Source organism: Oncorhynchus nerka, linkage group LG4, assembly GCF_034236695.1.
Source record: "Oncorhynchus nerka isolate Pitt River linkage group LG4, Oner_Uvic_2.0, whole genome shotgun sequence".
Taxonomy (NCBI): domain Eukaryota; kingdom Metazoa; phylum Chordata; class Actinopteri; order Salmoniformes; family Salmonidae; genus Oncorhynchus; species Oncorhynchus nerka.
Window position 1 is genome coordinate 83,878,302 of NC_088399.1, and position 24,639 is coordinate 83,902,940.

General features: G+C 45.9%; 1 pseudogene; it reads right to left on the reverse strand.

The window, feature by feature from the left end:
* LOC115142186 (cytoplasmic dynein 1 intermediate chain 1-like) overlaps positions 1–24,639 on the reverse strand; it is a 91,839-nt pseudogene that overhangs the window by 62,343 nt on the left and 4,857 nt on the right.

Genomic DNA, 24,639 nt, shown 5'->3' on the forward strand with positions numbered 1-24,639 from the left:
CTGAGACACCCAGCCCTGAGAGGGTAAAGAGGAGGATCTGATGGTTCACAGTGTCGAAGGCAGTGGATAGATAAAGGAGGATGAGAACAGAGGAGAGAGAGTCAGTTTTGGCAGTGCGGAGAGCCTCCGTGACACAGAGAAGAGCAGTCTAGGTTGAGTGACCCGTCTTGAAGCCTGACTGGTTTGGGTCAACAAGATCGTTCTGAGAGAGATAACGAGAAAGTTGGTCAGAGACAGCACACCTAAGTGTTTTGGAAAGGAAATAAAAAAAGGATAACCGTATATAGTTTTTGACGTCAGATAAGTTGAGTGTTGGTTTCTTGAAGAGGGGAGCAACTCGGGCCATTTTGAAGATAGAGGGAACGCAGCCAGTGGTCAGGGATGAGTTGATGAGGGAAATGAGGACTGGGAGAAGGTTTCCAGAGATGGTCTGGAGGAGGGAGGAGGGGATGGGGTCAAGCAGACAGGTTGTTGGGCGACCAGACCTCCCTAGTCGTATGACTTCATCTGGAGAGAGAGGGGAGAAAGAGGTCAAGCCGTAAGCTAGTTCTGTGTGAGTGGGAGCAGTGGACTCAATAGGCTGATTGAATGAGGAGTGGATGTCATCAATCTTCTTTCAAAGTGGTTGACAAAGTCGTCCGCAGAGAGGGAGGGGGGGGGGTGGAGGATTAAGGAGGGAGAAGAAGGTAGAAAATAATTTCCTAGGGTTAGATGCAGAAGCTTGAAATGTACAGTGATAGAAAGTGGCTTTAGCAGCAGATACAGGGAAACAGAAGGTAGAGAGGAGGAGGGTGTGAAAGAAAGGATGATAGGCCCTCCAGAAGTTCAGCTTTCCTTCATTTCCGCTCAGCTGTCCGCAGCACTGTTCTATAAGCTCGCAATGAGTCACTCAGCCACAGAGTGGGAGGGAAGGGCCTGGCCGGCTGGGAGGAAAGGGGACAGTGCAAGTCATAGGATACGGAAAGGGAGGAGAGTAGGGCCAAAGAGGGAGACAGGAGGGAGAAAGATTTAGCAGAAGAGAGAGATGAGGTGTCAAGCTCATTGAGGAACTCTCCTAGGGTACCTGGTGGACAATATATGACAACAATCATAAGCTTGAGTAGAGAAGTGACAGTGACAGCATGGAATTCAAATGAGCAGATCAAATCAAATTAGTCACATGCGCAGATGCTTACTTAGTCACAACGAAATGCTTACTTACGAGCCCCTAACCAACAGTGCAGTTTCAAAAAATACGGATAAGAATAAGAGATAAAAGTAACAAGTAATTAAAGAGCAGCAGTAAAAAATAACAATATATACAGGGGGGTGCCGGTACAGAGTCAATGTGTGTGGGCACCGGTTAGTTGAGGTAGTATGTACAGTTGAAGTCGAAAGTTTACATACACGTTAGCCAAATACATTTAAACTCAGTTTTTCACAATTCCTGACATTTTTATCTTAGTAAAATGTCCCTGTTTTAGGTTAGTTAGGATCACCACTTTATTTTAAGAATGTGACATTTCAGAATAATAGTGGAGAGGATTATTTATTTAATCTTTAATTTCTTTCATCACATTCCCTGTGGGTCAGAAGTTTACATACACTCAATTAGTATTTGGTAGCATTGCCTTAATTTTTTAAAACTTGGGGCAAAAGTGTCGGTTAGCCTCCCACAAGCTTCCCACAATAAATTGGGTGAATTTTGGCCCATTCCACCTGACAGAGCTGGTGTAACTGAGTCAGGTTTGTAGGCCTCCTTGCTCGCACATGCTTTTTCAGTTCTGCCCACAAATTCTATATAGGTGTTCGTCGGCTTGCAAGCCTCCCCCTTTATCCTCCAAACTTAACGATGGCCAACCAGTTATATTTTTATTTCACCAGACCAGAGGACATTTCTCCAAAAAGTACGATATTTGTCCCCATGTGCAGTTGCAAACCATAATCTGTTTTTTTTATAGTGGTTTTGGAGAAGTGGCTTCTTCCTTGCTGAGCGGCCATTCAGGTTATGTTGATATAGGACTTGTTATACTGTGGATATAGATCAGGGGTGTCAAACTCATTTCGCATCGTGGGCCACATACGGCCTAGGGAGATGTCAAGTGGGCCGGACCATTAAAATTATACCATACTCTGCTACACTGCTCCACGAAATTGAAAATTTATGGAGTTGTATGAACAGTAGAATTCCATCACACAACTTTTGTTTTGAAGCTGCTGACTAACATTAAAGTGCACATTTTTTAAATCACCACAGTAAGGATTCATCTTCACAGAGCTGTATTCTTTCAATGCAAACAGTATCTAAGGCAGCATTTTAAAGGTGTTAGTCTAGTCTGGACTTGTATTTGTTCCTGAAACTTGGCATCTTTTGGCCTGTACAAGTGCATCAACACCAGGTGTCATGTCCTGACTAGCTGTCACTTTCAGAATGTCATTTAAGTGCTTGTTTGTGAGCCTTGAACGCATTTTTGTTTTATTGATATTCATCACTGAGAAAATTTGTTCACAAAGGTAGGTTGTCCCAAACATGCACAACATTTTTGCAGCCAGGGCTGTTAATTTGGGGTACCCTGGTAGTAGATACTGATAAAATCTGTCCAGACCTACAGAGGCAAATTTGCCCTTCAAATCTGCATCACACTGCAAATCAATTATCTCTAGCTGAATTTCGACCGGCAGATCAGAAGCTTTAACTGTGAAAGGTGAGCGAAAAACTGAAAATTCTGTCTCAAGTTCACCAAATACCTGAAAACGTTTCTCAAACTCCCGCAGTAGTCCTGCAATTTTGTCTTTGTACCGTTTCATGTCCGCATCAGGTCTGGTCACACACACATCTCTCAGACAGGGGAAATGAGCAGGGTTGCCATTTGCCAGTTGCATCTCCCACAAAGTCAGCTTCAACTTAAATGCATGTATGTTGTCAGAAAACTGTGTGACAACTTTTTTGCGGCCTTGCAACATTTTGTTCAGATTGTTCAAGTGTTCAGTAATATCAACCAAGAATGCAAGGTCCCGTAGCCATTCCTGAGATTGTAATTCCAACACCGGTTTTCCTTTTTCTCCATGAACTGTCCGATTTCCTCTCGTAGATCAAAGAAATGCCTCAGCACAGCGCCTCGGCTTAACCATCTCACTTCAGTGTGGTATGGCAGGCTGTGGGTAATGTTGCTGTCGCTGAGAAGTTTGTCAAACTGACGATGGTTCAGACCTCTGGACCGGATGAAATTTACAGTGCGAACAACCACCTCCATGACGTGGTCCATTTTCAGCGACTTGCAACACAATGCCTCCTGGTGCAAAATACAGTGAAATGTCCAGAAACGATCTCCTCCATTAAGGGCTTGTACTTTGTCTTTGAACTTTGTCGCGACACCTGCTTTCTTTCCGACCATGGATGGCGCGCCGTCTGTAGCCAGGCTGACAGCGCGGGACCAGTCCACTCCAACTCTGTCCAATGCAGCAACGACAGAGCCGAAAATGTCCTCGGCTGTTGTGGTGTCCATCATTGGCACCAACTCAAGAAACTCTTCAGTAACAGTCAATGTCTCATCAACTCCTCGAATAAATATGGCCAGTTGCGTCTGTGATGTCAGTGCTCTCGTCAATTGCCACGGAAAATGCAATAAATGACTTGACTCTCTGTTTCAATTGACTGTCTAAATCTGCCGATAGTTCCGAAATCCTCTCTGCTATAGTATTCCTCGTCAGGCTAATATTGGCAAAAGCTTGTCGCTTCTCGGGACATACAAGTTCAGCCGCCTTCATCATGCATCGTTTAACAAAGTCACCGTCGGAATACGGCTTCGATGCTAATGCTATTTCGCTAGCAATTAGGTAGCTGGCTTTTACCGCTGCTTCACTGACTTCTCGGCTCTGGATGAAAGTTGACTGCTGTTTCCTCAGACCCGCCAGCAATTCGTTAATCTTATCTCTTCTCAGTTGTCCTTGCAAGCCGTCATATTTTTCGCTGTGATGAGTCTCGTAGTGGCGTCAAATATTATATTCCTTCAATACCGAAACTTGTTGCAAACACACCAAGCACGAAGGTTTTCCGTGCATCTCTGTAAATAAATAGGACGTGGTCCATTTTTCTTTGAAAATTCTACACTCCTTATCTACTTTTCTCCGTTTGGATAACGACATTTTGGCTAATGAGGGTGTAGCGGAGAGGTAGAGACCAAGGTATTAACAACGTCGTAACAAGCAGCAGATGGCGCATTGATACCGTCTGCTGTTTTCAGTCTGTCTCAGTGATGCGGCTTGTCTTCTACTCTGATGGAAAGAGTGCGCCCCTTAGCGGATAATCCATGAATTGCAGCGAATTAAAAATATTAATTCCATGTCTTTTATGCATTTTTTCCACTTTCAAATGATCCTGCGGGCCTGATCGAACCTCCTTGGGGGCCGGTTCCGGCCCGCGGGCCGTATGTTTGACACCCCTGATATAGATACTTTTGCACCTGTTTCCTCCAGCATCTTCACAAGGTCCTTTGCTGTTGTTCTGGGATTGATTTGCACTTTTTTCACCAAAGTATGTTCATCTCTAGGAGACAGACAACGTCTCCTTCGCGGTATGATGGCTGTGTGGTCCCATGGTGTTTATACTTGCATACTATTGTTAACAAATGTAGTAACTTCAGGAGTTTGGAAATTGCTCCCAAGGATGAACCAGACTTGTGGAGGTCGCCAATATTTTTCAGCTGATTTCTTTTGCTTTTCCCATGATGTCAAGCAAAGAGTCACTGGGTTTGAAGGTAGGCCTTGAAATACATCCACAGGTACACCTCCAATTTACTCAAATGATGTCAATTAGCCTATCAGAAGCTTCTAAAGCCATGACATCCTTTTCTGCGATTTTCCAAGCTGTTTAAAGGCACAGTCAACTTAGTGTATGTAAACTTCTGACCCACTGGAATTGTGTACAGTGAATTATAAGTCAAATAATCTGTCTGTAAACAATTGTTGGAAAAATTACTTGTGTCTTGCACAAAGTAGATGTCCTAACCGACTTGCCAAAACTATAGTTAACAAGACATTTGTGGTTGAAAAACTAGTTTTAATGACTCCAACCTATGTGTATGTAAACTTCCGATTTCAACTGTAATTGTATGTAGAGTTATTTAAAGTGCATAGATGACAACAGAGAGTGGCAGTGGCGCTCCGGTACAGATTGCCTGTGGTAGTAGAGAGAACAGTCTATGACTGGGGCGGCTGGAGTCTTTCACAATTTTTAGGGCCTTCCTCTGACACCGCCTGGTAAAGAGGTGCTGGATGGCAGGAAGCTTGGCCCCAGTGATTATTATTGTTATTTACCTTTATTTAACTAGGCAAGTCAGTCAGTTAATACAAATTCTTATTTTCAATGACGGCCTAGAAACAGTGGGTTAACTGCTTTGTTCAGGGGCAGAACGACAGATTTTTTACATTGTCAGCTCAGGGATTAAATCTTGCAACATTTCGGTTACTAGTCCAATGCTCTAACCACTAGGCTAACTGCCGCCCCACAGTGATGTACTGGGCCGTTGACACTACTCTCTGTAGTGTCTTGCAGTCAGAGGCAGAGCAGTTGCCATACCAGGCATTGATGCAACCAGTCAGGATTCTTTCGATGGTGCAGCTGTAGAACCTTTTGAGAATCTGAGGACCCATGCCAAATCTTTTCAGTCTCCTGAGGGGGAATAGGTTTTGTTATGTCCTCTTCACAACTGTCTTGGTGTGCTTGGACCATGTTAGTTTGTTGGTGATGTAGACACCAAGGAACTTGAAGCTCTCAACCTGCTCTACTGCAGCCCCGTCGATGAGAATGGGGGTGTGCTCAGTCCTCTTTTTACTGTAGTCCACAATCATCTAATTTGTCTTGATCACGTTAAGGGAGAGGTTGTTGTCCTGGCACCACACGGCCAGGTCTCTGACCTCCTCCCTATAGGCTGTCTTGTTGTTGTCGGTGATCAGGCCTACCACTGTTGTGTCATCGGCAAATTTAATGATGGTGTTGGAGTCGTGCCTGGTCGTGCAGATACGAGTGAACAGGGAGTACAGGAGGGGGCTGAGCACGCACCCCTGAGGGACCCATGTGTTGAGGATCTGCGTGGCGGATGTGTTGTTACCTACATTTACCACCTGGGGGCAGCCCGTCAGGAAGTCCAGGATCCAGTTGCAGAGGGAGGTGTTTAGTCCCAGGATTCTTAGCTTATTGGTGAGCTTTGAGGGCACTATGGTGTTGAACGCTGAGCTATAGTCAATGAATAGCATTCTCACATAGGTGTTCCTTTTGTTCAGGTGGGAAAGGGCAGTGTGGAGTGCAATAGAGACTACGTCATCTGTGGATCTGTTGAGGCAGTATGCAAATTAGAGTGGGTCTAGTGTATCTGGGATGATGGTGTTGATGTGAGCCATGACCAGCCTTTCAAAGCACTTCATGGCTACAGACGTGAGTGCTACGGGTCGGTAGTCATTTAGGCAGGTTACCTTAGTGTTCTTGGACACAGGCACTATGATGGTCTGCTTAAAACATGTTGGTATCACAGACTCGGACAGGTTGAAAATGTCAGTGAATACACTTGCCAGTTGGTCAGCGCATGCTCGCAATACACGTCCTGGTAATCCGTCTGGCCTTGCAACCTTGTGAATGTTGAAGGTCTTACTCACATCGGCTGCGGAGAGCGTGATCACAGTCTTCCGGTACAGCTGGTGCTCTTATGCATATTTCAGTGTTATTTGCCTCGAAGCGAGCATAGAAGTAGTTTAGCTCATCCGGTAGGCTTGTGTCACTGGGCAGCTCTCGGCTGTGCTTCCCTTTGTATTCTGTAATCTGTTTGCAGGCCCTGCCACATCCGACGAGCATCAGAGCCGGTGTAGTATGACTCGATCTTAGTCCTGTATTGATGCTTTGCCTGTTTGATGGTTCGTCGGGGGGCATAGCAGGATTTCTTATAAGCTTCCGGCTTAGAGTCCCGCTCCTTAAAAGCGGCAGCTCTAGCCTTTAGCTCAGTGTGGATGCAGCCTGTAATCCATGGCTTCTGGTTGGGATATGTACAGTCATTGTGGGGACAACGTCATCGATGCACTTACTGATGAAGCCACTGACAGATGTGGTGTACTCCTCAATTCCATCGGAGGAATCCCGGAACATATTCCAGTCTGTGCTAGCAAAACAGTCCTGTAGCTTAGAATCTGCTTCATCTGACCACTTTTTTTATTGATCTAGTCACTGGTGCTTCCTGCTTTAATTTAGGCTTATAAGAATGGAATTATGGTCAGATTTGCCAAATGGAGGGCGAGGGAGAGCTTTGTATGCATCTCTGCGTGTGGAGTAAAGGTGGTCCAGAGTTCTTTTCCTTCTGGTTGCACATTTAACATGCTGATAAAAATTTGGTAAAACTGATTTAAGTTTCCCTGCATTAGAGTCCCCGGCTACTAGAAGCACCGCCTCTGGGTGAGCGTTTTCTTGTTTGCTTAGTGCCAGCTTCTGACTGGTGGTATGTAAACAGCTACAAAGAATATAGATGAAAACTCTCTCGGTAGGTAATGTGGTCTGCAGCTTATCATGAGAAACTCTACCTCAGGCGAGCAATAGCTCGAGACTTCCTTAGATATCGTGCACCAGCTGTTATTTACAAAAATACATGGTCCGACGCCCCTTGTCTTACCAGATGCCGATGTTCTATCCTGCCAGTACAACGTATAACCAGCCAGCTGTATGTTGATGGTGTCGTCGTTCAGCCACGACTCCGTGAAGCATAAGATTTTACCGTTTTTAATGTCCCGTTGGTAGTTTAATCTTCCGATTAACTCGTCCATTTTATTGTCCAAAGATTGCATGCTTGCTAGCAGAATTGAGGGGAGTGGGGGTTTATTTGATCGCCTCCGACTCCTCAGAAGGTTGCCCGTCCTCTGGCCTCTCTTTCTCCGCCTCCTCTTCACGCAGATCACTGGGGTCGGTGCCTGTTCCCGAGGGAGCCGTATATCCTCCACCTCGGGTTCGTCAGAGTCATGAAAGAAGAAAAACTATTCTGCTAGACCGTGGTGAGTAATCGCAGTCCAGAAGTTATTTTCGGTCATAAGAGACGGTAGCGGCAACATTATGTACAAAAATAGTAAAATAATAAGTTAAACAACACAGATAAACAAAGAAAAAAAACAATCGGTTGGGGGCACGTAAAACGCCTGCCTTCTGCTCCGGCGCCATCTTGTGTGTGTACAGGTGAGAGAGGAAGAAGAGAGAACATCTCCACTTAGGAGAAAAGGGTAGCCCTTTCACCACTGAGACAACCAGATGCTCTTGGACTATGAGAGAAAACATAGTCAGATGAAGAGAGAGCAGCTGGAGTAGCAGTGTTCTCTGGGGTGATCCAGGTCTCCGTCAGGGCCAAAAAGTCAAGGAACTAAAGGGGAGCACAGGCTGAAATGAACTTGGCGTTCTTGACTGCAGATTGGCAGTTCCAAACTCTCCCGGAGACCCGGAATTCCACATGGGTTGTGCGTGCAGGGTACACTACATCATAAGGGTTGCAGCCAAGGGGAGGGGGGCATCTGTAAAGCCTACAGGGAGAGGAGCGAAAAGGTATAGGAAACACACACATAGTTGCAAAAGAGCAAAATAACATAATCCGAAAATATCTAGGTAAGATACTCAAGTGACACTTACAAAAAAATATTGTAGTTTTGAAACACCACAATCATCCTCGGTATAACCACACCACTCTCACCTCAGTATAAGTGCAGTAACTGCAGTAAAAGTGCAGTATAACTGCAGTAAAAGTGCAGTAACTGCAGTAAAAGTGCAGTATAACTGCAGTAAAAGTGCAGTAACTGCAGTAAAAGTGCAGTATAACTGCAGTAAAAGTGCAGTAACTGCAGCCGACTGTGGTATTTTGGACGCAGTAATTGCAAAATAGTTATACTGCACTCTAACTGCAGTTATACTGCACTCTAACTGCAGTTATACTGAGGTGAGAGTGGTGTGGAACCTTCCTCTCTTTCCTTCCACAAATAACTCAGCAGATCAGTCTTTGTTTTGGCGGCGGTTTTAGTTTTGCCAACGAGACCGCCACTGACACGACCGCCGCTTACAGCTGCCGCTGAGAAGCCAGGGGAGACTGAAGTACTAACACTAATTAATAATTGCCAAGCAGAAGTGAAGAGCACACCTCCCTGTACTAATTGCTGATTGCCTAGGAGAGGAGAAACCACTCCCTCGCCAATACAGCCACTGATTAACAAAACAAGTCACAAATTGCCCTGCCCCTTGATCCTGGTTGATGTGTCAACAATCATCTGCAAGTTATGAGCAGTCATCTGTTCACACACCAAGAAGGCTACTGGGAAGACAGGCAGCACTTAAAGTAGATGACCCTAGCTAGCAAAAAGACAGTACTAGACAACAGATAAAGACAAAAATGATGTTATATTGCTCCTGGAGATATCACAAGTCCTCTAACTATAGAATGAAGAGAGAGAGAGAGAGAGAATGGAGTAGAGAGATAGATAATGGTGTATAGAGAATGAGTAGAGAGAGAGATAACAACATTAAAACAAGTTAAAGAAAGTAGTAGACAAGAGGAGAAGTGGTGGAGAGGAGCGAGAGAGAAACAACTACTTCAAGGTCTACTTCAAGAGTGATTGAAATGCTACTAGTGTGCACCACTATCTAGCTAACCCTTTCACACCGATCACATCCCCATACTGTTTTTATTGACTTTTTTGCTCTTTTGCTCACCAGTATTTCTACTTGCACATCATCATCTGCACATCTATCACTCCAGTGTTAATTTGCTATATTGTAATTACTTCGCTACTATGGCCTGTTTATTGCCTTACCTCCTTACTCCATTTGCACACACTGTATATAGATTTTTCTATAGTGTTATTGACTGTACTTTTGTTTATCCCACATGTAACTCTGTTGTTTTTTTGTCACACTGCTTTGTTTTATCTTGGCCAGGTTGCAGTTGTAAATGAGAACTTGTTCTCAACAGGCCTACCTGGTTAAATAAAGGTGTTCTCAACTGGCCTACCTGGTTAAATAAAGGTGTTCTCAACTGGCCTACCTGGTTAAATAAAGGTGTTCTCAACAAGCCTACCTGGTTAAATAAAGGTGTTCTCAACAAGCCTACCTGGTTAAATAAAGGTGTTCTCAACAAGCCTACCTGGTTAAATAAAGGTGTTCTCAACAAGCCTACCTGGTTAAATAAAGGTGTTCTCAACAAGCCTACCTGGTTAAATAAAGGTGTTCTCAACTGGCCTACCTGGTTAAATAAAGGTGTTCTCAACAAGCCTACCTGGTTAAATAAAGGTGTTCTCAACAAGCCTACCTGGTTAAATAAAGGTGTTCTCAACAAGCCTACCTGGTTAAATAAAGGTGTTCTCAACAAGCCTACCTGGTTAAATAAAGGTGTTCTCAACAAGCCTACCTGGTTAAATAAAGGTGTTCTCAACAAGCCTACCTGGTTAAATAAAGGTGTTCTCAACAAGCCTACCTGGTTAAATAAAGGTGTTCTCAACAAGCCTACCTGGTTAAATAAAGGTGTTCTCAACAAGCCTACCTGGTTAAATAAAGGTGTTCTCAACAAGCCTACCTGGTTAAATAAAGGTGTTCTCAACAAGCCTACCTGGTTAAATAAAGGTGTTCTCAACAAGCCTACCTGGTTAAATAAAGGTGTTCTCAACAAGCCTACCTGGTTAAATAAAGGTGTTCTCAACAAGCCTACCTGGTTAAATAAAGGTGTTCTCAACAAGCCTACCTGGTTAAATAAAGGTGTTCTCAACAAGCCTACCTGGTTAAATAAAGGTGTTCTCAACAAGCCTACCTGGTTAAATAAAGGTGTTCTCAACAAGCCTACCTGGTTAAATAAAGGTGTTCTCAACAAGCCTACCTGGTTAAATAAAGGTGTTCTCAACAAGCCTACCTGGTTAAATAAAGGTGTTCTCAACAAGCCTACCTGGTTAAATAAAGGTGTTCTCAACAAGCCTACCTGGTTAAATAAAGGTGTTCTCAACAAGCCTACCTGGTTAAATAAAGGTGTTCTCAACAAGCCTACCTGGTTAAATAAAGGTGTTCTCAACAAGCCTACCTGGTTAAATAAAGGTGTTCTCAACAAGCCTACCTGGTTAAATAAAGGTGTTCTCAACTGGCCTACCTGGTTAAATAAAGGTGTTCTCAACAAGCCTACCTGGTTAAATAAAGGTGTTCTCAACAAGCCTACCTGGTTAAATAAAGGTGTTCTCAACAAGCCTACCTGGTTAAATAAAGGTGTTCTCAACAAGCCTACCTGGTTAAATAAAGGTGTTCTCAACAAGCCTACCTGGTTAAATAAAGGTGTTCTCAACAAGCCTACCTGGTTAAATAAAGGTGTTCTCAACAAGCCTACCTGGTTAAATAAAGGTGTTCTCAACAAGCCTACCTGGTTAAATAAAGGTGTTCTCAACAAGCCTACCTGGTTAAATAAAGGTGTTCTCAACAAGCCTACCTGGTTAAATAAAGGTGTTCTCAACAAGCCTACCTGGTTAAATAAAGGTGTTCTCAACTGGCCTACCTGGTTAAATAAAGGTGTTCTCAACTGGCCTACCTGGTTAAATAAAGGTGTTCTCAACAAGCCTACCTGGTTAAATAAAGGTGTTCTCAACAAGCCTACCTGGTTAAATAAAGGTGTTCTCAACTGGCCTACCTGGTTAAATAAAGGTGTTCTCAACAAGCCTACCTGGTTAAATAAAGGTGTTCTCAACTGGCCTACCTGGTTAAATAAAGGTGTTCTCAACAAGCCTACCTGGTTAAATAAAGGTGTTCTCAACAAGCCTACCTGGTTAAATAAAGGTGTTCTCAACAAGCCTACCTGGTTAAATAAAGGTGTTCTCAACAAGCCTACCTGGTTAAATAAAGGTGTTCTCAACAAGCCTACCTGGTTAAATAAAGGTGTTCTCAACTGGCCTACCTGGTTAAATAAAGGTGTTCTCAACAAGCCTACCTGGTTAAATAAAGGTGTTCTCAACAAGCCTACCTGGTTAAATAAAGGTGTTCTCAACAAGCCTACCTGGTTAAATAAAGGTGTTCTCAACAAGCCTACCTGGTTAAATAAAGGTGTTCTCAACAAGCCTACCTGGTTAAATAAAGGTGTTCTCAACTGGCCTACCTGGTTAAATAAAGGTGTTCTCAACAGGCCTACCTGGTTAAATAAAGGTGTTCTCAACTGGCCTACCTGGTTAAATAAAGGTGTTCTCAACAAGCCTACCTGGTTAAATAAAGGTGTTCTCAACAAGCCTACCTGGTTAAATAAAGGTGTTCTCAACAAGCCTACCTGGTTAAATAAAGGTGTTCTCAACAAGCCTACCTGGTTAAATAAAGGTGTTCTCAACTGGCCTACCTGGTTAAATAAAGGTGTTCTCAACAAGCCTACCTGGTTAAATAAAGGTGTTCTCAACAAGCCTACCTGGTTAAATAAAGGTGTTCTCAACAAGCCTACCTGGTTAAATAAAGGTGTTCTCAACAAGCCTACCTGGTTAAATAAAGGTGTTCTCAACAAGCCTACCTGGTTAAATAAAGGTGTTCTCAACTGGCCTACCTGGTTAAATAAAGGTGTTCTCAACAAGCCTACCTGGTTAAATAAAGGTGTTCTCAACAAGCCTACCTGGTTAAATAAAGGTGTTCTCAACAAGCCTACCTGGTTAAATAAAGGTGTTCTCAACAAGCCTACCTGGTTAAATAAAGGTGTTCTCAACAAGCCTACCTGGTTAAATAAAGGTGTTCTCAACAAGCCTACCTGGTTAAATAAAGGTGTTCTCAACAAGCCTACCTGGTTAAATAAAGGTGTTCTCAACAAGCCTACCTGGTTAAATAAAGGTGTTCTCAACAAGCCTACCTGGTTAAATAAAGGTGTTCTCAACAAGCCTACCTGGTTAAATAAAGGTGTTCTCAACAAGCCTACCTGGTTAAATAAAGGTGTTCTCAACAAGCCTACCTGGTTAAATAAAGGTGTTCTCAACAAGCCTACCTGGTTAAATAAAGGTGTTCTCAACAAGCCTACCTGGTTAAATAAAGGTGTTCTCAACAAGCCTACCTGGTTAAATAAAGGTGTTCTCAACAAGCCTACCTGGTTAAATAAAGGTGTTCTCAACAAGCCTACCTGGTTAAATAAAGGTGTTCTCAACAAGCCTACCTGGTTAAATAAAGGTGTTCTCAACTGGCCTACCTGGTTAAATAAAGGTGTTCTCAACAAGCCTACCTGGTTAAATAAAGGTGTTCTCAACAAGCCTACCTGGTTAAATAAAGGTGTTCTCAACAAGCCTACCTGGTTAAATAAAGGTGTTCTCAACAAGCCTACCTGGTTAAATAAAGGTGTTCTCAACAAGCCTACCTGGTTAAATAAAGGTGTTCTCAACAAGCCTACCTGGTTAAATAAAGGTGTTCTCAACAAGCCTACCTGGTTAAATAAAGGTGTTCTCAACTGGCCTACCTGGTTAAATAAAGGTGTTCTCAACAAGCCTACCTGGTTAAATAAAGGTGTTCTCAACAAGCCTACCTGGTTAAATAAAGGTGTTCTCAACAAGCCTACCTGGTTAAATAAAGGTGTTCTCAACAAGCCTACCTGGTTAAATAAAGGTGTTCTCAACAAGCCTACCTGGTTAAATAAAGGTGTTCTCAACAAGCCTACCTGGTTAAATAAAGGTGTTCTCAACAAGCCTACCTGGTTAAATAAAGGTGTTCTCAACAAGCCTACCTGGTTAAATAAAGGTGTTCTCAACAAGCCTACCTGGTTAAATAAAGGTGTTCTCAACAAGCCTACCTGGTTAAATAAAGGTGTTCTCAACTGGCCTACCTGGTTAAATAAAGGAGAAATACAAATAAATAAACATCAGATGTTACTAAGTAACTCCATGGACGGAAGCCATATTTGACAGAGAGAGAAAGGGAGAGAACCTCCTGCCAAATGTATGACCATATTAGAGAGATACATATTTCCCTCAGATTACACAGATCCACAAAGAATTTGAAAACAAATCCAATTTTGAAAACTCCCATATCTATTGGATGAAATACCTCAGTGTGCCATCACAGCAGCAAGATGTGTGACCTGTTGCCACAAGAAAAGGGCAACCAGTGAAGAACAAACACCATTGTAAATACAACCCATATTTATTTTCCCATTTTACTTGAACTATTTGCACATTGTTACAACACTGTATATAGACATAATACGACATGAAACATTTCTTCATTCTTTTGGAACTTGTGTGAGTGTAATAGTTACTGTTTTATTGTTTATTTCACTTGCTTTGGCAATGTACACATATGTTTCCAATGGCAATAAGCACCTTGAATTGAAGAGAGACAAAGAGCGATCCAAGATGGTCAAGCGAGCCACTGTGGGAAGATCTGGAAAAATAGTCCTCTCTGGTCCCTGCCAAGCCAAGAGTGACAGAGCCCTAACAGAGCCCTAACATAGTCTTAACAGAGCAGAGCCCTAGCAGAGCAGAGCCCTAGCAGAGCCCAAGCAGAGCAATAGCAAGCCATAACAGAGCCCTAGCAGAGCCCTAGTAGAGCAGAGCCCTAACAGAGCAGAGCCCTAACAGAGCCCAGGCAGAGCCCTAACAGAGCAGAGCCCTAGCAGAGCAATAGCAGAGCCCTAAAGTGCCCTAGCAGAGCCCAAACAAGGGTCTACAGAGCCCAAACAGAACCCTGGCAGAGCATAACCCAAACAAAGCCCTAGCAGAGCCCCAGCAGAGCCCTAGCAGAGCCCTAGCAGAGCCCTAACAGAGCCCCAGCAGAGCCCTAGCAGAGCCCCAGCAGAACCCTGGCAGAGCCTCAGCAGAGCCCTAGCAGAGCCCTGGCAGAGCCCTAACAGAGCCCCAGCAGAGCCCCGGCAGAGCAGAGCCCTGGCAGAGCATAACCCTAGCAGAGCCCTAATAGAGCCCCAGCAGAGCCCCAACAGAGCAGAGCCCTAACAGTACCCTAGCAGAACCCTAAAAGTGCCGTAGCAGAGCCCTAACAAAGGCCTAGCAGAGCCCTGGCAGAGCAGAGCCTTAGCAGAGCCCTGGCAGAGCAGAGCCTTAGCAGAGCCCTGGCAGAGCAGAGCCTTAGCAGAGCCCTGGCAGAGCAGAGCCTTAGCAGAGCCCTGGCAGAGCAGAGCCTTAGCAGAGCCCTAGCAGAGCCCTGGCAGAGCAGAGCCTTAGCAGAGCCCTGGCAGAGCAGAGCCTTAGCAGAGCCCTGGCAGAGCAGAGCCTTAGCAGAGCCCTGGCAGAGCAGAGCCTTAGCAGAGCCCTAGCAGAGCCCTGGCAGAGCAGAGCCTTAGCAGAGCCCTGGCAGAGCAGAGCCTTAGCAGAGCCCTGGCAGAGCAGAGCCTTAGCAGAGCCCTGGCAGAGCAGAGCCTTAGCAGAGCCCTAGCAGAGCCCTGGCAGAGCAGAGCCTTAGCAGAGCCCTGGCAGAGCAGAGCCTTAGCAGAGCCCTGGCAGAGCAGAGCCTTAGCAGAGCCCTGGCAGAGCAGAGCCTTAGCAGAGCCCTGGCAGAGCAGAGCCTTAGCAGAGCCCTGGCAGAGCAGAGCCTTAGCAGAGCCCTGGCAGAGCAGAGCCTTAGCAGAGCCCTAACAGAGCCCTGGCAGAGCAGAGCCTTAGCAGAGCCCTGGCAGAGCAGAGCCTTAGCAGAGCCCTGGCAGAGCAGAGCCTTAGCAGAGCCCTGGCAGAGCAGAGCCTTAGCAGAGCCCTAGCAGAGCCCTGGCAGAGCAGAGCCTTAGCAGAGCCCTGGCAGAGCAGAGCCTTAGCAGAGCCCTGGCAGAGCAGAGCCTTAGCAGAGCCCTGGCAGAGCAGAGCCTTAGCAGAGCCCTGGCAGAGCAGAGCCTTAGCAGAGCCCTAGCAGAGCCCTGGCAGAGCAGAGCCTTAGCAGAGCCCTGGCAGAGCAGAGCCTTAGCAGAGCCCTGGCAGAGCAGAGCCTTAGCAGAGCCCTGGCAGAGCAGAGCCTTAGCAGAGCCCTGGCAGAGCAGAGCCTTAGCAGAGCCCTAGCAGAGCCCTGGCAGAGCAGAGCCTTAGCAGAGCCCTGGCAGAGCAGAGCCTTAGCAGAGCCCTGGCAGAGCAGAGCCTTAGCAGAGCCCTAGCAGAGCCCTGGCAGAGCAGAGCCTTAGCAGAGCCCTGGCAGAGCAGAGCCTTAGCAGAGCCCTGGCAGAGCAGAGCCTTAGCAGAGCCCTGGCAGAGCAGAGCCTTAGCAGAGCCCTGGCAGAGCAGAGCCTTAGCAGAGCCCTAGCAGAGCCCTGGCAGAGCAGAGCCTTAGCAGAGCCCTGGCAGAGCAGAGCCTTAGCAGAGCCCTGGCAGAGCAGAGCCTTAGCAGAGCCCTGGCAGAGCAGAGCCTTAGCAGAGCCCTGGCAGAGCAGAGCCTTAGCAGAGCCCTGGCAGAGACCGGTGGAGCTAAGCATGTGTGATTGAAGAGAGGATAATTGTTATTTGTTATTTACTGCTGCTCTTTAACTACAGTGCCTTGCGAAAGTATTCGGCCCCCTTGAACTTTGCGACCTTTTGCCACATTTCAGGCTTCAAACATAAAGATATAAAACTGTATTTTTTTGTGAAGAATCAACAACAAGTAAATGTCGTTCATGAAGTGGAACGACATTTATTGGATATTTCAAACTTTTTTAACAAATCAAAAACTGAAAAATTGGGCGTGCAAAATTATTCAGCCCCTTTACTTTCAGTGCAGCAAACTCTCTCCAGAAGTTCATTGAGGATCTCTGAATGATCCAATGTTGACCTAAATGACTAATGATGATAAATACAATCCACCTGTGTGTAATCAAGTCTCCGTATAAATGCACCTACACTGTGATAGTCTCAGAGGTCCGTTAAAAGCGCAGAGAGCATCATGAAGAACAAGGAACACACCAGGCAGGTCCGAGATACTGTTGTGAAGAAGTTTAAAGCCGGATTTGGATACAAAAAGATTTCCCAAGCTTTAAACACCCCAAGGAGCACTGTGCAAGCGATAATATTGAAATGGAAGGAGTATCAGACCACTGCAAATCTACCAAGACCTGGCCGTCCCTCTAAACTTTCAGCTCATACAAGGAGAAGACTGATCAGAGATGCAGCCAAGAGGCCCATGATCACTCTGGATGAACTGCAGAGATCTACAGCTGAGGTGGGAGACTCTGTCCATAGGACAACAATCAGTCGTATATTGCACAAATCTGGCCTTTATGGAAGAGTGGCAAGAAGAAAGCCATTTCTTAAAGATATCCATAAAAAGTGTCGTTTACAGTTTGCCACAAGCCACCTGGGAGACACACCAAACATGTGGAAGAAGGTGCTCTGGTCAGATGAAAGCAAAATTGAACTTTTTGGCAACAATGCAAAACGTTATGTTTGGCGTAAAAGCAACACAGCTCATCACCCTGAACACCATCCCCACTGTCAAACATGGTGGTGGCAGCATCATGGTTTGGGCCTGATTTTCTTCAGCAGGGACAGGGAAGATGGTTAAAATTGATGGGAAGATGGATGGAGCCAAATACAGGACCATTCTGGAAGAAACCCTGATGGAGTCTGCAAAAGACCTGAGACTGGGACGGAGATTTGTCTTCCAACAAGACAATGATCCTAAACATAAAGCAAAATCTACAATGGAATGGTTCAAAAATAAACATATCCAGGTGTTAGAATGGCCAAGTCAAAGTCCAGACCTGAATCCAATCGAGGATCTGTGGAAAGAACTGAAAACTGCTGTTCACAAATGCTCTCCATCCAACCTCACTGAGCTCGAGCTGTTTTGCAAGGAGGAATGGGAAAAAATTTCAGTCTCTCGATGTGCAAAACTGATAGAGACATACCCCAAGCGACTTACAGCTGTAATCACAGCAAAAGGTGGCGCTACAAAGTATTAACTTAAGGGGGCTGAATAATTTTGCACGCCCAATTTTTCAGTTTTTGATTTGTTAAGAAAGTTTGAAATATCCAATAAATGTCGTTCCACTTCATGATTGTGTCCCACTTGTTGTTGATTCTTCACAAAAACACACAGTTTTATATCTTTATGTTTGAAGCCTGAAATGTGGCAAAAGGTCGCAAAGTTCAAGGGGGCCGAATACTTTCGCAAGGCACTGTATTTGTTATTCTTATCTCTTACTTTTTTTTGTTGGTATTATTTTATTAAAACTGCATTGTTGGTTAGGGGCTTGTAAGTAATCATTTCACTGTAAGGTCTACATCTGTTGTATTTAGCGCATGTGACAAATACAATTTGATTTGATATGATAAAGGATGAGTGTGTTCGTCTACCTCAGGAAGAGGAGAAGAGAGAAAAGAAATGGGGCCTGTGGTTTGGGGGGTTAAACGGCAGAACATGCTCACACATTAATATCCATCTGATCTCTGGATAACTAGAAAGGAACGCCTCTGTTTGTAATAGACCCCGGAGCGAAAAACAATATCTCTTCTCCCCGACCACTCCTGCCTCCTTTCATCCCTCTCCAGCACAAAACACGGAGGAGGCCCGTGCCAAGCGGTTGGAGATTGACTCCTCTCTCTTTCTTTCTTTCATTTCATTATTTATCTCGTTCATTCTGGTTTTTCTTCCCCTCCTGATGAAAAGACATGGCACATCCCCAGGACACACTCATAGTGACTGACACAAGGGAGCCTGGGAGGTGCCATTTCGGTTTTCCATCCTTTCATTTTTTGATATAATTTCCCCCAGCACACATTTTCCCAACAGCGTCACTCACTTACCCAAATTGACCCCTTTACTGAGAGAAGCAATGTGTGTGTGTGTCAAAGAATAAGAGGCATGCAGGGTTAGACTTTTCATACTGTATTATCAGTTCATATCAATAGGGTGGATTTAAAGGTCCATTCCTCACCCTGAAAGGTCTATGGACCAGGAGAAACAGTCACCCTGAATAAACTGAAATCAACTAAGTGATTCGGTTTGACATTTGCCCTTTTATCTTTCCATTGCCCCTGTCACTTTTTTGTAGTGGCTGTTTAAAAGAAAACCAAACCATACAGTTCCCCCTGGCCCAGAGACTACTTTCAGGGTGAGGAACCAACTATTAAGTTGTAAAATGTTGAACTTGTCCATTAAAAGGGGCAATCTGCAGTTGCTACATCCATTTTTGGACTTGAAGAATATAAGTTATACTCCATCAGAACCCAAAATATAAACTTGTTTAACAAAGTAAATGTAAACAAACACTAAAGAGCCTCCAAACATGGTTAAAACTATCATTTGGATGGTCAGCTCTTGCATCCATAGCTTTGTCTATGAATTTGAGAGTGGTTACATTTCTCCAGCACCATCCTTCAGCTTTTTACCGAAACAGTGGGGGAAATGCTTTGTTATTGTTCCAACTGCTGATTGCCACTTTAACTGTGTGGACTATTTAAACTTCTCTTCAATACTCAGTTTATCACTGCCAAAAACAGCACATACAAATTTACAACCACATAAAGTGTATCTATGGTTGCTGTCAACTCCTCTCACAGCCTCCGATGCCATTGACGACACACACACACACACACACACACACACACACACACACACACACACACACACACACACACACACACACACACACACACCATTACGCTATAGAAACCCATGTTGACAACAGAGTCAAGCTTTCAGACTACAATATGGAAGCAAACCACTTGTAAAGAGAAAATGACTCCAGTAATCAGTGTAGCTGTATTGTAGTACTGTTATATCTACACCAGAACACTTAGGCATGAACATACATTAATAATAGTAGTGGAATAAAAGTGTCCTGTAAAATCCATTATCTCACAACTTCTACAACCCATTTCTACAGAAATATTAGCACTGTATGTGGTCTGCTAAAACATCTGCTAAATGGGGTACATTGGTCTGCATGGTGGGAGTGGGTGGCTGTGTGTGTGTGTGTGTGTGTGTGTGTGTGTGTGTGTGTGTGTGTGTGTGTGTGTGTGTGTGTGTGTGTGTGTGTGTGTGTGTGTGTGTGTGTGTGTGTGTGTGTGTGTGTGTGTGTGTGTGTGTGTGTGTGGGTGGGTGTGTGTGAGGTAGACTCTGGGCGTAGGAAACAGAGTCAAGCAGCCCATACGACTGGAGGATCCATGTGGGTGGGTGAACACATGTGGCCTGCTGGATTAGGAAGTGGTAGGCCACATCTTTTTATTATGGAGATGTCTCTGTAATCCCCCTCTCTCTCTTGGGAGTGGGGAGGCCCTCTAACTTTCCTCCCCGGCCCTCAGTCGCCTCCTCATCACTCCCTCAAACACACGCACACACACACCACAAAAACTCACCCTAGACTCTATAATAATTAGCATCAGGACCAACCAGAAGGTATTTTCTGCACCAAAACCTCAGATTTTTTTAGTCACCATTGAGCGGACATGTTCCGTAATATCATGTTCTGCCCAAGTAGGCCAAAGCCCAGGAACCCCTGAAGAACTCCCTGCTTTCATTAAATATCACTTCACTCCTTATTTTAAAAAAAATCTCTGGTGTCATTGTCATCGTTGCAGCGGTGGAGTGGTACATCCTCCTAGTCTTAGGCCAGCATCCCAAAATGGAACCCTATTCCCGTCATAGTGCACTACTTTTGGCCAGAGCCCTATGGGAGCTCTGGTCAAAAGTAGTGCACTATTTAGGAAATAGGGTACCATTTGGGACACTGGTGGCAGTAGCTCTACCCACATCCAGTTGTATCTGGCTGCCAGTTAAAACATGGATCAACTGGAGGGAAATACTGTAACTCTTTGTCAGATATTGGCAGGATACATTAAAAGACAAAGTGATGTGAAAACATTTTTATTTAGGCTCTGTTGAGACTCAAAACACAATTGTGAATCAGACTGTTGTTAAATATATAGACATATATATCACACAAATCCAGTATCTGTATCCTGTGGGGAACAGTTATAGGTCATATCAACCTAGATCAGACACTTTGTGAATACAGGCCCTGTACCCAACATATTTATAGACCTGGACCTGGGACTGATTTTACCTGGCAGTGGAAGACATACTCAGGTGTGTTCTTGTTAAACGTCATGTTCCAGACCAGAGCTACACCGTCAGGCTCGTGAGGAGCATCCTCGTTGTTGTTGTAGGACGCCACCAACAGCTCTGGGTACTGGGGAGGAAGAGGAGGGGGAGGAAGAGGAGAGGGGACAAGATCAAATAAAATGGAGAGATAGAGGAGTGGAAGGAAAGACGGAAATTTAAAGGAGGATCAGGGGAGGAGGAAGAGGATGGAGAGGAGGAAGAGGATGGAGAGGAGGTAGAGGATGGAGAGGAGGTAGAGGATGGAGAGGAGGAAGAGGATGGAGAGGAGGTAGAGGATGGAGGATGGAGAGGAGGTAGAGGATGGAGAGGAGGAAGAGGATGGAGAGGAGGTAGAGGATGGAGAGGAGGTAGAGGATGGAGAGGAGGTAGAAGATGGAGAGGAGGTAGAGGATGGAGAGGAGGTAGAGGATGGAGAGGAGGAAGAGGATGGAGAGGAGGAAGAGGATGGAGAGGAGGTAGAAGATGGAGAGGAGGTAGAGGATGGAGAGGAGGTAGAGGATGGAGAGGAGATGGAGGATGGAGAGGAGGTAGAGGATGGAGAGGAGGAAGAGGATGGAGAGGAGGAAGAGGATGGAGAGGAGGAAGAGGATGGAGAGGAGGTAGAGGATGGAGAGGAGGAAGAGGATGGAGAGGAGGAAGAGGATGGAGAGGAGGAAGAGGATGGAGAGGAGGTAGAGGATGGAGAGGAGGTAGAAGATGGAGAGGAGGTAGAGGATGGAGAGGAGGTAGAGGATGGAGAGGAGGAAGAGGATGGAGAGGAGGTAGAGGATGGAGAGGAGGTAGAGGATGGAGAGGAGGAAGAGGATGGAGAGGAGGAAGAGGATGGAGAGGAGGTAGAGGATGGAGAGGAGGAAGAGGATGGAGAGGAGGTAGAGGATGGAGAGGAGGTAGAGGAGGTAGAGGATGGAGAGGAGGTAGAGGATGGAGAGGTGGAAGAGGATGGAGAGGAGGTAGAGGATGGAGAGGAGGAAGAGGATGGAGAGGACAGAAGTTAAAATACAATGATTGTCGAGTCAGTGATGACACACACAGACAAATACACCCTCCGTCCAAAACACACACACGGGTACTTGGGGTGTAGGGTGAAGTTACACCTAAATGCTGTTCTTGGGTCAGTTTAGCATTTCCCCCACTATTGATAAGGTTAGGATTGGGGAGGGGAAGCTGATCCTATAACTGTACATAGGGGAAACTTCACCCCAAAGCAGTCCTTACCTGAGGGGACCAGTCCAGACAGGTGATGACTCGATGTTTGGACCAGTGATCGTCATAGAACAACCTACTGAGGGACTGACTGGACCCGCCTTGTAAGTCCCTGTGGCCAATAGAAACAGGGGTCAGAGGTCACTGGGTGATGTCATTGTAAGTGAGGTCAAATGGGGTTTTGAGAGGATGATGACATCATGAGAAGGGCATGTGTTTGAAGAACAATGAGGAGTCACGCCCTGATTGACACCAAAGGCATTACTCCATGAGGCCATTAGCAGCCCCATAGGCATGCATACACACACCATGTTCCTTCTACAGACCTCACAACAGATAGACACACACACACGCACACACACACACATTCTTACCCCTCCTTGTCATCCAGGTCTCTTCCCCTGTAGTTGAAGAAGATGTCTGATTCCTGAGCCAGGGCTCTCTCCATCACTCTGATGCTGCAGTCAAAGCAACTGAGGAACTCCTCTGATTTGAGGATCTGCTGCTTCTCTTCCTCTGTCAGCTCCCTGCAGGGGTAGCCTGACACACACACACACACACACACACACACACACACACACAGACATGAATACATATGCATGCAGGCACACAGACATACAAGTATGCAAAAGTACGCACGAGCACACACACACACACACACACACACACACACACACACACACACACACACACACACACACACACACACACACACAAAGGAAGAGGTCAAAATAGGTAAACAACAATATGCAGAGACACACACAACCCATACACAGCCATCTGTGGTAGCCTGAGTCACAAATAAATAAACACACAACACTCACACTCTTAGAAATATAACTATACACTTGTCATGCCAAACACCCACCCATTCCCAAACTACTACCCTGAACTGGCACTAAATACACGACAGTGAGTGTATACCCAAATAAACATGATTCAAACTCCACACACACAAAGACAACAGTCTGGTTGCAAATATATTCTGTCGATACACTACATCATTTAACAACTACAATAGTTCTAGATCATTACACCAAATCGCTGAAGTCACTTCCATCAAGCAGATAGTAAAGTCATCGATACAATAAACTACGTCATACATCATAGTAGTAAATTACCAGCTGCAAAATAATTCACTTGGTAAATAAGAATAAACAAAGTCCTCTGAGGTCCTCCTCCTCCCCTCCCCTCCCCTCCCCCTTCTCCTCTTCCCCTCCCCCTCCTCCTCTTCCCCTCCCCTTCTCCTCTTCCCCTCCCTCTCCTCCTCTTCCCCTCCTCCTCGTCCCCTCCTCCTCCTCTTCCCCTGCTCCCCCTCCCCCCACCCCTCCTCCTCCCCTCCTCCTCCTCCACCTCTTCCACTCCTCCTCCTCTTCCCCTCCTCCCCTCCCCCACCCCTCCTCCTCCGCCTCTTCCCCTCCTCCCCCTCCTCCCCCTCCTCCTCTTCCCCTCCTCCTCCCCTCCTCCTCCTCTTCCCCACCTCTTCCCCTCCTCCCCCCTCCTCCTCCTCTTCCCTCCTCCTCCTCTTCCCATCCTCTTCCCCTCCTCCTCCTCCTCTTTCCCTCCTCCTCCTCTTCCCCTCCTCCGCCCCTGTAATAACAGTGAGATGCTGGTCGTGATGTCCCTCTGCATGATGTCATTTTGTCTATCCCTATGCAGTCCCCATTACATGGCTGACTATTTAATCTCAGACCACTTGATTCTCTGCGTTCTGTTTCTGACAACTCATAAGGACGACAAAGGGGTGATCAAAGTCAGGGTAGACTGGAACCCTGGGCCTGTGTAAGGGTGGTAAGGGTGTAAGTGTGTCTCTCTGTGTGTTTAAACAGGGCCTGGCCTCAACAAAGACGCATTCCACCCTCCTTTAGTGAAGTTATTTACTCCTTGCACCAGCCTCACCAAGAATGCCCTCTCCGACCCCCTCTCTGCCCCCTTCTCAGTCCCTCTCTCCGCCCCCTCTCAGTCCCTCTCTCCGCCCCCTCTCTGCCCCCTTCTCAGTCCCTCTCTCCACCCCCTCTCAGTCCCTCTCTCCGCCCCCCTCTCAGTCCCTCTCTCCACCTCTCTCCGCACCCCTCTCCGCCCCCTCTCAGTCCCCCTCTCCGCACCCCTCTCCGCCCCACTCTCCACACCCCTCTTCGCCCCACTCTACGTCCCCCTCTCCGCACCCCTCTCAGCCCCCTCTCCGCACCCCTCTCAGTCCCCCTCTCTGTCCCCCGCTCAGTCTCCTCCGTTGTCTTTGAAGTCCGACAGAGGGGTCAAGTGACACGTTTTTAATCAGGTCTGACCCTCAGTGCCACGGGCCGATAAGCTGGACCTCGGCCACAGAGATTGGCATCCGATACGCCAGCGGGCGTCACACGCGAGTGACCGCTCACTAACGCTTCAACGGCTTTGTTTAGTGACAGTTTGACTGGAGATGTGGGAGATGAAAA